Below are 9,202 nucleotides of genomic sequence, written 5' to 3'. Positions count from 1 at the left end.
TGTTCATAGACTAGTTAGAATAGTTTTGGCTGGTGTTGTGCATGTTGGCGGAGAATGGTGAGGAAAGGCAGCAGATAGTTGAGGAGAAATCTAGGAGCTAGCAGTGGTTTAACAAGCTCAAAAGTAATATAGGAGATTATAAAAGCTTATGTGATTGTCAGAAACAAAAAGCCACAGAAAGCCAGATGGGTCAAGGCTTAGCAGGAAGATGTGGGCAGTGGAGGTTGAAGTAGTCACAGGAGCTCTTTGAAGGCCAGGAAGGAAAGCATGAGAAAAAATTACTTTGACTTCCCCACATGCAAGAGAGAGTGCAGTGGGCCTTGCCCTCTGATGTGGTGACAGGAGCATTTTTCATTTTTTGGTTCTGTTTGGCTTTCTTGTATAACAGCCTCCATCAGTAGTCTTAAGATGGTCTTTTACACCCAGAGTTAATTGAATTCATCTGCATCATAGCCCCTGAAAGTACCCTCCTTATCTGTGTTTCCCACCTCCCATATTCATGTTGCCTGTTTATTTATCTTAGAAAAAGCTTATTGCATAAAAAGCAGGAAAAGCCTGGTACATTCCACATCACTTTTATTGCGCAGTGGATAGATAATAAAACAATCTTTTTTTAAAAGAATACATATTATAACAAACAACCATGGGGAGTAGGGGGATATATATTCCCAAATGTAAAGAGGAAAAAGGAGACAGTTAACATGACTTTTTGCAGAAGCCAGAATGAGCCCCAGAGTTTTGCCACAGTAAGACTAGTGGTCCATAGTTTGATATGGTCACATTTAGCCAATTTATTGGTATAGTGTCAGCAGTTGGGAAAAAAAGAACTACGCAATGGAGACCTTAATGCTCAAAGAACCATTAGGTGGCAGTAGGGACACAGGTATTTTTTGATGTCCGATTTCCCTCCCGCCCCCCCCCCCACCCCAGTGATGGAGCCTTAGTGAAGGAACATTACCGAACAGATTTGTTGGGGAAAAGACAGGGAAAAACAAACAGCCAAAAAAACTATGGTTTATAGTAACCAAGTGACGAAGGCCTGCTATTCATTTATACTCAACTCCGGTTCTTGGTTTTAATATACACATTGTACTTGCTATAATTTTTTAATAAAATAACTTTATATCCAAATTCCTTTAGATCACCGTGTTCTGTTTACAACATCTCTCTGTTGTCAGTTTTAGAACATAAGCTGAAACATAAGTAGGAAGTGTGGTTCATCTTGTTCAAGACCCAGTACATTTAATACATACATGCTTCTACAGGGACACCTTCATTCTCTGTAATTAGTGATCACGAAGGGCTCTTTGTGGTCCTGGTAGGTGTAATGGGTTGGGGTTCCTGGGAAAAGGACTCAGATTTATGTGCAAGAGGTTTATTGGGGTATACCCTTGGGAACATCACCTGTGAGAGGTAACAGGAGCAGGATGGGGCAGAGGGAGAAAGAAGGAGCTGCAACACAGTTGCAACAAAGGCCTCAGCCAGTCCTGTAGGAGCTCTGGAGCTGGGATGGCCCTTCAGAGATGCTCCCCACCTGAAGTCAAGGGAGCCAGGGCTTTATACCCACCCCAAACCGAATAATCAGCCAATAGATATGGGCTGCCCCTGTGAAGTGGGCTAAGAGCAGTTCAGCTGTAAACTCAGCCACCAACACTCCCTCCCTCCGGGAGAGCAAGCACCTCAGTCCTGAAGAGGGAATCTGGGTAGGGCACCCAGCATCCACAGTAGGGAAGAAGGCATACTTTCCCCATGGCACCCCTGTTTTTGGCACCTCTGATGCTGCCTCTCTTGCAGAAGCTACCCATTTTAGAAACCATGAAACAATGTCACCTTCTCATCTTGTTTTCCTTGTGTTAAAAGCTAATGGAAAAATGGCTCAGCACTTCCTGCAGGTGTTTGTTTCTAATTGATTTCTGATATATATATAAAATGCTGTAGGAGAGCTTGCTTATGCTTAAGCATCTCAGGTACAAAGATTAAGCATTTCCATTGTTGAAGGATGCTCCAAAAATTTTTGGCACAATTGGTGATTATTTACTCTGGCACATCAAAAGCAAATAGGGCAAATTTTATAAAAAGAAAAACCATTAAGATAAGTTTTTTTTTTAAGGAGGAATAAATGATATGTTCTGAAAATAGCCTCTTTGCAGGCAGGAAATGCATGATCAACTATTTATAAATAAGGGTTTTTTTTAATTAATTAATTTATTTTTGGCTGTTTTGGGTCTGCGTTGCTGCATGTGGGCTTTCTCTAGTTGCAGCGAGGAAGGGCTACTCTTTGTTGCGGTGCACGGGCTTCTCATTGCTCTGGCTTCTCTTACTGCAGAGCACAGGATCAAGGCGCACGGGCTTCAGTAGTTGTGGTTCACAGGCTCTAGAGCACAGGCTCAGTAGTTGTGGCGCATGGGCTTAGTTGCTCCACGGCATGTGGGATCTTCCCGGACCAGGGCTTGAACCCACATCCCCTGCATTGGCAGGTGGATTCTTAACGACTGCACCACCAGGGAAGTCCCAAGAAGTTTTTTAAACTTTCTATTTTTGCCTGATTTTGTCTTCTTTTGTATTCTGTGATACTGATGCCCTTCTTATTCTTTTTTTCCAGTTTCAGCTAAAGGAATCACTTTTCTCCCTTATAGTAGTTTGACTAATTCTATTCACTAAATGTCTTTCGGATGTATTCCCTCTTCTCCATCCCAGTGCTGCAGACCAAGCTGTCAGCATTTCTCACCTAGCCTGATGCAGTAGCCTAAGAATGGGAATCCTTCCCTGAGATGCATCTTCCACACTTGGCTGCCAGATTGATCTTCTGGAAACACCAATCCAAGAATACTCACACCTACTTGTCAAAATCCCATTTGTTAGCCCACCATATAAGGCCATTAGTGGTATGGCCACAACCTGTTTGTCAGCCTGAATACTGACCATACTCTCCACGTATGAACCTACCCTGTTCTTTCATGCATTACTGCTTTGCCCGTAGTGTCTGGTCTACGTCACATGCCTTTCCCCACTTTCCTGCTTGGAAGAATATCTTTAATGACCCAGTTCTGATGAGACTTTGGTGACTGCTCACCAGCTTTCACAGAACTCCTTGTTTCCCATTTCTGCTCCTTTAGTGTTTTATATCTAGTAGCGAACACCCTGGGCTATTGGGGTTTAGAATGGAGCTACTCTAGACAACATATCTAAGGCACAGTGATTACATCCTGTTCTTCTTTGCATCGTCAATATTTGGCTAGGTGTGCCTGGCACTAGTAGAATTCGGTCTCCTTGAGACACATGGAGTTTGCTATCAAAAGCAAACTTTTGACAGCAGTGAACATTATATTTGACTTTGGAGAATATCCTAAAGATTTCTTGTAATTAGCATTATAATATTTCTCTGACACATGGGCATATGATATCAGTTGCCTCATAAGGTTATTACTACAGTAACATATAAGGAGTTAATGTTTTGAAGCATTTTCTTGGTGGAGAGAATTTCTGATTAATCCTAATTAATGACATGTCTCTTTTCAGGCAGTTGAAAGTGATTTTTACATTCCTGTTTGCTGGTAAGTACATAGATAGGAAAAACATGACTGTAATTGCTTGATTATGAGCAATCAATGTATCTCTGGTTTATTTTTTTTTCAGTGTTACTGATTAGGTGCCTAATTTGATACTTTCTCCACAGGCAGAGTGAATAGAACCAATTAACCTGACAGTGGAAGAACAAAACTCATGTAACTGAGACAAGAAAGTGACTACAATCTATAGATATATGTGGCCATTCGTCTTACGGTTTATGAAGAGAAAAGTATTGAACACAGAGCCCATGTTTGTTTACTCTCATTTTTGCTGTGACTTGTAAAGTGCCCTGAGTTAAGTCACTTTCCTTTTTTCTGTCCCATCTAAAAAAAAAAATGATGACATATTTCTTGTATCCTTATAAGACAAACAAGTTGATGTGAATAAAATAGCTGCTTCTAACAGTTTGTGAGCCCGGGTTAAATGGTGGTGGGCTTTTTTTGGTTGTAACTGATGCTCTGTCTTGTCTTACTCCATTTTTCTTTTGCATTACTCTCAGATCTCTATTTTATGACCAAAGGAAGACATGACAACTTGCTTGACTGACAGGTAAAACAGCACACTGGACCTAGGATCTGTAGTTCTAGTGTGGATTCTGCCTCTTACTAGCTGTGAGACCTTCAGCAGGAAGACCTTAACTTCGGCCAGCCTCCATCCCTTATCTGAGCCCTGAAATTCTGTGATTCTTAGTTTATAGGAGGTCAAGAAAGCTGACATATGATCTTCTCTGATTAATCCAGTCCATAGACAATTACTCGATATTACCCCATCTCTCCTTCCTCTGAGTTTCTACTGAAGTATATCAAGGCTACACCATCTAACCAAATTAGTCCTCTGATGGTAAGCTCTAGTAAGGCAGGGTTCAATGTATGAAATCCCATCTCATCTCCTGCCTCCCTGCCCCCACCCTGGCCAACTCCCAGATCTAGGCATTTGTTGTAGGACTCAATTAATATATGTTGGCTAAAGGAGGAAGCTCAGGGACTCTACAGCTATCTATGAGAGTTGACTTCTTTTACCTTACAGAGGAAAGAAAGGTCATTTGGCAAGAATTTCCTTTGATAACTTCTTCCTCCAACACATACACCTAAAAATAATTTGTGTTAATTCATCCTTGAAAAGATTGAAAAAATAGGACTATATTAAAATTCAAATCATGCATACAAGCAAAAGCATCATTACAAAGTTAAAAACAAGCAACAGACCACAAGAAGGTATCTGCAAAAAGAAGTAACCAGAATATTTTTTTAAAATCCTTCATATCATTAAGAAAACAGATAAATAACCCAACAGAAAAGTGAAAAGAATGGGGAAGGAGGAAGAAGAGAAGATATGAACAAACAATTTACAAAATGATACCAAATAGCCAATAAACATATGAAGAATACTCAAACTTATGAATAATCAGAGATATATCAACAAAAACTTATCAAATGGGAGAAAATTTAAAATTTTGAATGAAAAAAAACCACTCATGCACAATTGATGGGTATTGTTTTATCCACGTTGGAGAGCAAGTTGGCTTTATCTACTGAGGGGAGACTGACATCAACAGTTGAAAAGTTAGATCTGTAGTATTTACATGGTGATAAGTTCCATGGAGAAAAATAAAGGAGAGTAAGGGGATGGGTAGTGCAAAAGGAGGGCATAGGTTGTATTCATTTTACATCAAGTAGTCAGGAAAGCCTCACTGAAAAATTGACTTTGGGGCAGATATTTGAAGGGAGTAAGAATTGTGAGCCATGCGGACATCTGGTAGATCATTCCATGCAGAGGGAACAGCAAATACAAAGACTCTGAGGTGGGAGTGTTCCAGTTTGGGACATGTTGAGTTTGAAAGGTCTATTATACATTCAAGTGGAAATGCCACAAAAGCAGTTGAATAGATAGATATATAGACGATACAGAGATAGATATCTCCCCTCACTAGAATGTAAGCTGCATGAGGGCAAGGCCTTGTCTGAGAAAAGAGCAGTGCTAGGGCAAGGACCTAGCAATGAGAAAAGAACCTGGCATGGAATAGGTGTTCAACAAATATTTGTTAAGTGAACGTTGAAGCTACTTGAATAGAAGAGAGTGAGAAGAAAACATGGATGAGGAAGGAACACTAGCTTTCACAGGCTGGGTGGTAGAACAAGAGTCTGTATAATAGACCAAAGTCCCAGCAGCCAAAGGAAGGAAATCCAAGAAAGAATAATGTCACAGAAGTCACATGAAGAGTTTCCATAAAAAAGGTGTCAAATATTGTGAAGATCAGGTGAGGTGAGAACTGCAGAGTGGCTCTCTGGTTTTGAGAAGTAGAAGAGTCTTGGTGACTTTGTGGATGACAGTCATTTTAGTCATATAGTACATATTATGTGTATATGATATGTATGTATCTCATATGTATATGAAATAAATAAAATAGACTTGGAGAGGAGCAGGTTTGCTGGAGGAGAGTATGAGAGAGAGAGAGAGAGAGAGAGAGAGAGAGAGAGGGAGAGGAAATAAAGGGTTTAGTTTAATTGGGGCTAGGTTAAGTGTATGGTGTCTGTTAGAGATCAGCATGGAAATACAAAGTGGGTGCTTGAATTTGTTTAACAAGTATTTATTGGTCACCTGGAATTCCAGGTCTGTTAACAGCAGGTAGTTTATATTGGATTAACCCTTTTGCAAATAATAATTATAAACTCTGGCGGGGGGGGGGGGGGGGGCGGGGATTATCTAAAGACATTAAAGAGTAACCAAACTAGAAACTAGAGAAGAGTTGATGCTTAGAGGGAGGGAATGGCACTAGATGAGTTTTCTGTTTGTTTTTAAAAATGATTTCTTCTGCCTAAGGGCAAGCTCCAGTCAACTCCATGCTGAGGCTTTTAGAATGTGGACAGAAACCCACAGTTTTGGTGAACTGGTTTGAGGAATTAGAAGACAGAGTTTGAAGCTATCACAGCAACTGGAAAATGTTAGTGGTCATGGAGGTATCCTAGAAAGGAGAAAACAACAGAAGAGAACCTCCAAATTCTGTGCATTAAGTTTTCCCAAACCTCTGGCTGATCTCTGAGCAATACTCATGTGAGGCAGACTTCAATCAACCCAGCTAATGATGAAAGAACTGAATAGAAATTTCAACCCTTGCCCACCACAGAGGAGAAAAACATAGTCTAACCAAGTTAACTCTTTTTTTTGTCGGAGAGGGACTTAAAAAATTTTTTATTGAAATATATTTGATTTACAATGTTGTGTTAGTTTCTGGTGTACAACAAAGTGATTCAGTTATAAATATAAATATATTATTTTCCATCATGGTTTACTACAGGATATTGAATATAATTCCCTGTGCAATACAGTAGGAACTTGTTGTTTATCTATTTTATGTATAGTAGTTTGTATCTGCTAATCCCAAACTCCTAATTTATCCCTCCCCCACCCCCTTTACCCTTTGGTAACCATAAGTTTGTTTTCTATGTCTGTGCCATCTGTTATGTTATGTGAGAGGAACATAACAGAAACCATAGTCTCTACAATGTATCATTCACATTGTGCAAGCACAATCTAAAATTAGAGATAATCAAAGAAACATAAAAGTGGAACCATGTTCAGGAGAAAAGACAATCAATGATGCAGAAGTTGGGATTAGGAGACAATTGTTTTAAAATAGCTATTTTAACTGTTCAAGGACATAAACAAAGATATACTCATAATGAATGAATAGACAGGAAACCTCAGCAGAGGAACAGAAACTATAAAAAGGAACCAAAAATTCTGGATGTGAATAATACAATATCTGAAATAAAAACTCACTCAATAAGATTAAGAGGTGACTGGAAATGTTAGAAGAAAGAGTTAGTGAACTTGAAAATAGATCGAGAAGTGATCAAAAACTGAAGAGAGAAAAAAATGTTGAAAAAATTTAATAGAGCCTCAATGACCTCTGTGTCAATATCAAAAGTTCTAACATGGTTGTAATTGTCACCCCCCAAAGAAGATGAGAGAGAAAATAATTCAGAAAAAATTTTTTAGAAAATAGCGGTTAAAATTTTTCCAACTTTGATGAAAGACTTGAAATTACAGATTCAGGTAGCTTAGTAAATGCCAAGCAGAGTAAGTAAATTTAAAAAACAGGGCTTCCCTGGTGGCGCAGTGGTTGAGAGTCCACCTGCCGATGCAGAGGACACAGGTTCATGCCCCGGTCCGGGAGGATCCCACATGCCGTGGAGCGGCTAGGCCCGTGAGCCATGGCTGCTGAGCCTGCGCGTCCGGAGCCTGTGCTCTGCAACGGGAGAGGCCACAACAGTGAGAGGCCTGCGTATCGCAAAAACAAACAAACAAACAAACCATACATAATACTCAAACTGTTAAGAGCAAAAGATTCTTAAAAATACAGAGCACCTACAGGCCCTGGAATAAAATAATGCACAAAACAGTTGTAGTCCCTCTACTCAGAGCCAATACATTTTTAACTGAGAAAACATTTTTAGGTATCAATTGACCATTAGCCAGATTAGCCACTGATCACCCACATGTCTAAAATGGAATTTATCTTCTTTTCTCCAGTGTTGCTTCATTTCTTATACTTCCTTTTTCAAGAAATGATGTCACCTGCCACATTCTCCTGAGGGAAGCCTGGAGTCCCTCTGGGCTCATCCTTTCCTTTCTTCTCTACCTCAGTGGGACACCAACTCCATTTATTATACCAAATCTCTTTCCCCCTCACAGCTGCTGTCTTAGTTCAATCCCTTATCATTTAGAGCTTGGAAGGCGACTACATTGTCATCCTGCTCTTTCTTCTTTCAGCTGCCAGAATCATTATTTCAAGCCCCAATTCTTATCAGCCCAAGGAGAGAAACTTTGTACACATGCTTAGGTAAGGAGACCTGAGGGTACTGAGGCATATTGGGGCTTATTTTCCCACCAAGAGGATAACTTGGGCTAAGTGTTTCACCTCCTTAGGTGATCACCTCTTTGTATGATTGCTAGCACATGCGTAGACCAGCTGAATTAAACTAGGAGAGTGGTCTTTTTCAGTGAAACTGTTTTTGTACTCTCCCCAGTTATACATGATTGACTACCCTTATTTACTTTTTAAATCACTTTTTGTGGAATAGTATTTATGCCCATCATTTATATTCCCTGGGTCTTTGCTTCTAACCTAGATTTTGTAGGCCCCCTTATGTCTATCTAGAATGGGTTTAAGCAATTCATTTGCCAAAACAAGGTCCAAATTTCTCCAAAATATTATCTTTTGCTTGTAATCACTTTCAGCTCATCAGCATTTTTTATTTCAGATCCACCACGAAGAGAAGACTATGGCATTGACACTAGGGAAATGGTTCTCTCTGAACTTAGACCAGCTCAAACTAGGAAAGATAGAACCTACAGAAAGATTTGGCTCGCCCAGCTGAACAGGGGTGAGTCATCTTTAACTCTGTAGGGATACCTCCCCTACTGCGTCGCCCCTACCTGAGCTGCCCTCCCTCACATTCCTGCTCTTGCTTCTGCTCCATCTTCTATCTTCCAACGTGTTTGGGTGCAGGACTGGAACCAGGTGAGCCAGCTCTTACCTCTGCCCTCACTGGCTTATGCCAGTCCTCTCTTCTGTGGCTGGTGTTCTCTTTCTAGGAGCTCCCAGACAGTAACCATTCTCTGGTAAAGT

At 40.3% G+C, this 9,202-nt stretch overlaps 1 long non-coding RNA gene across 1 annotated transcript; it reads left to right on the top strand.

Annotated features, from left to right (window-relative positions):
- Positions 1-3,575: 3,575 nt before the first annotated feature.
- LOC141276737 (uncharacterized) lies at positions 3,576-8,939 on the top strand. The gene is made up of 3 exons (XR_012326726.1): positions 3,576-4,119; positions 8,344-8,413; positions 8,835-8,939. It is a non-coding gene; the product is annotated as an uncharacterized lncRNA (long non-coding RNA).
- The last annotated feature ends 263 nt before the right edge of the window (positions 8,940-9,202 follow it).

Source organism: Tursiops truncatus, chromosome 16, assembly GCF_011762595.2.
Source record: "Tursiops truncatus isolate mTurTru1 chromosome 16, mTurTru1.mat.Y, whole genome shotgun sequence".
NCBI lineage: Eukaryota > Metazoa > Chordata > Mammalia > Artiodactyla > Delphinidae > Tursiops > Tursiops truncatus.
The sequence above is the reverse complement of the archived record's forward strand: the minus strand, read 5'-3'. Positions and strand labels throughout refer to the sequence as shown.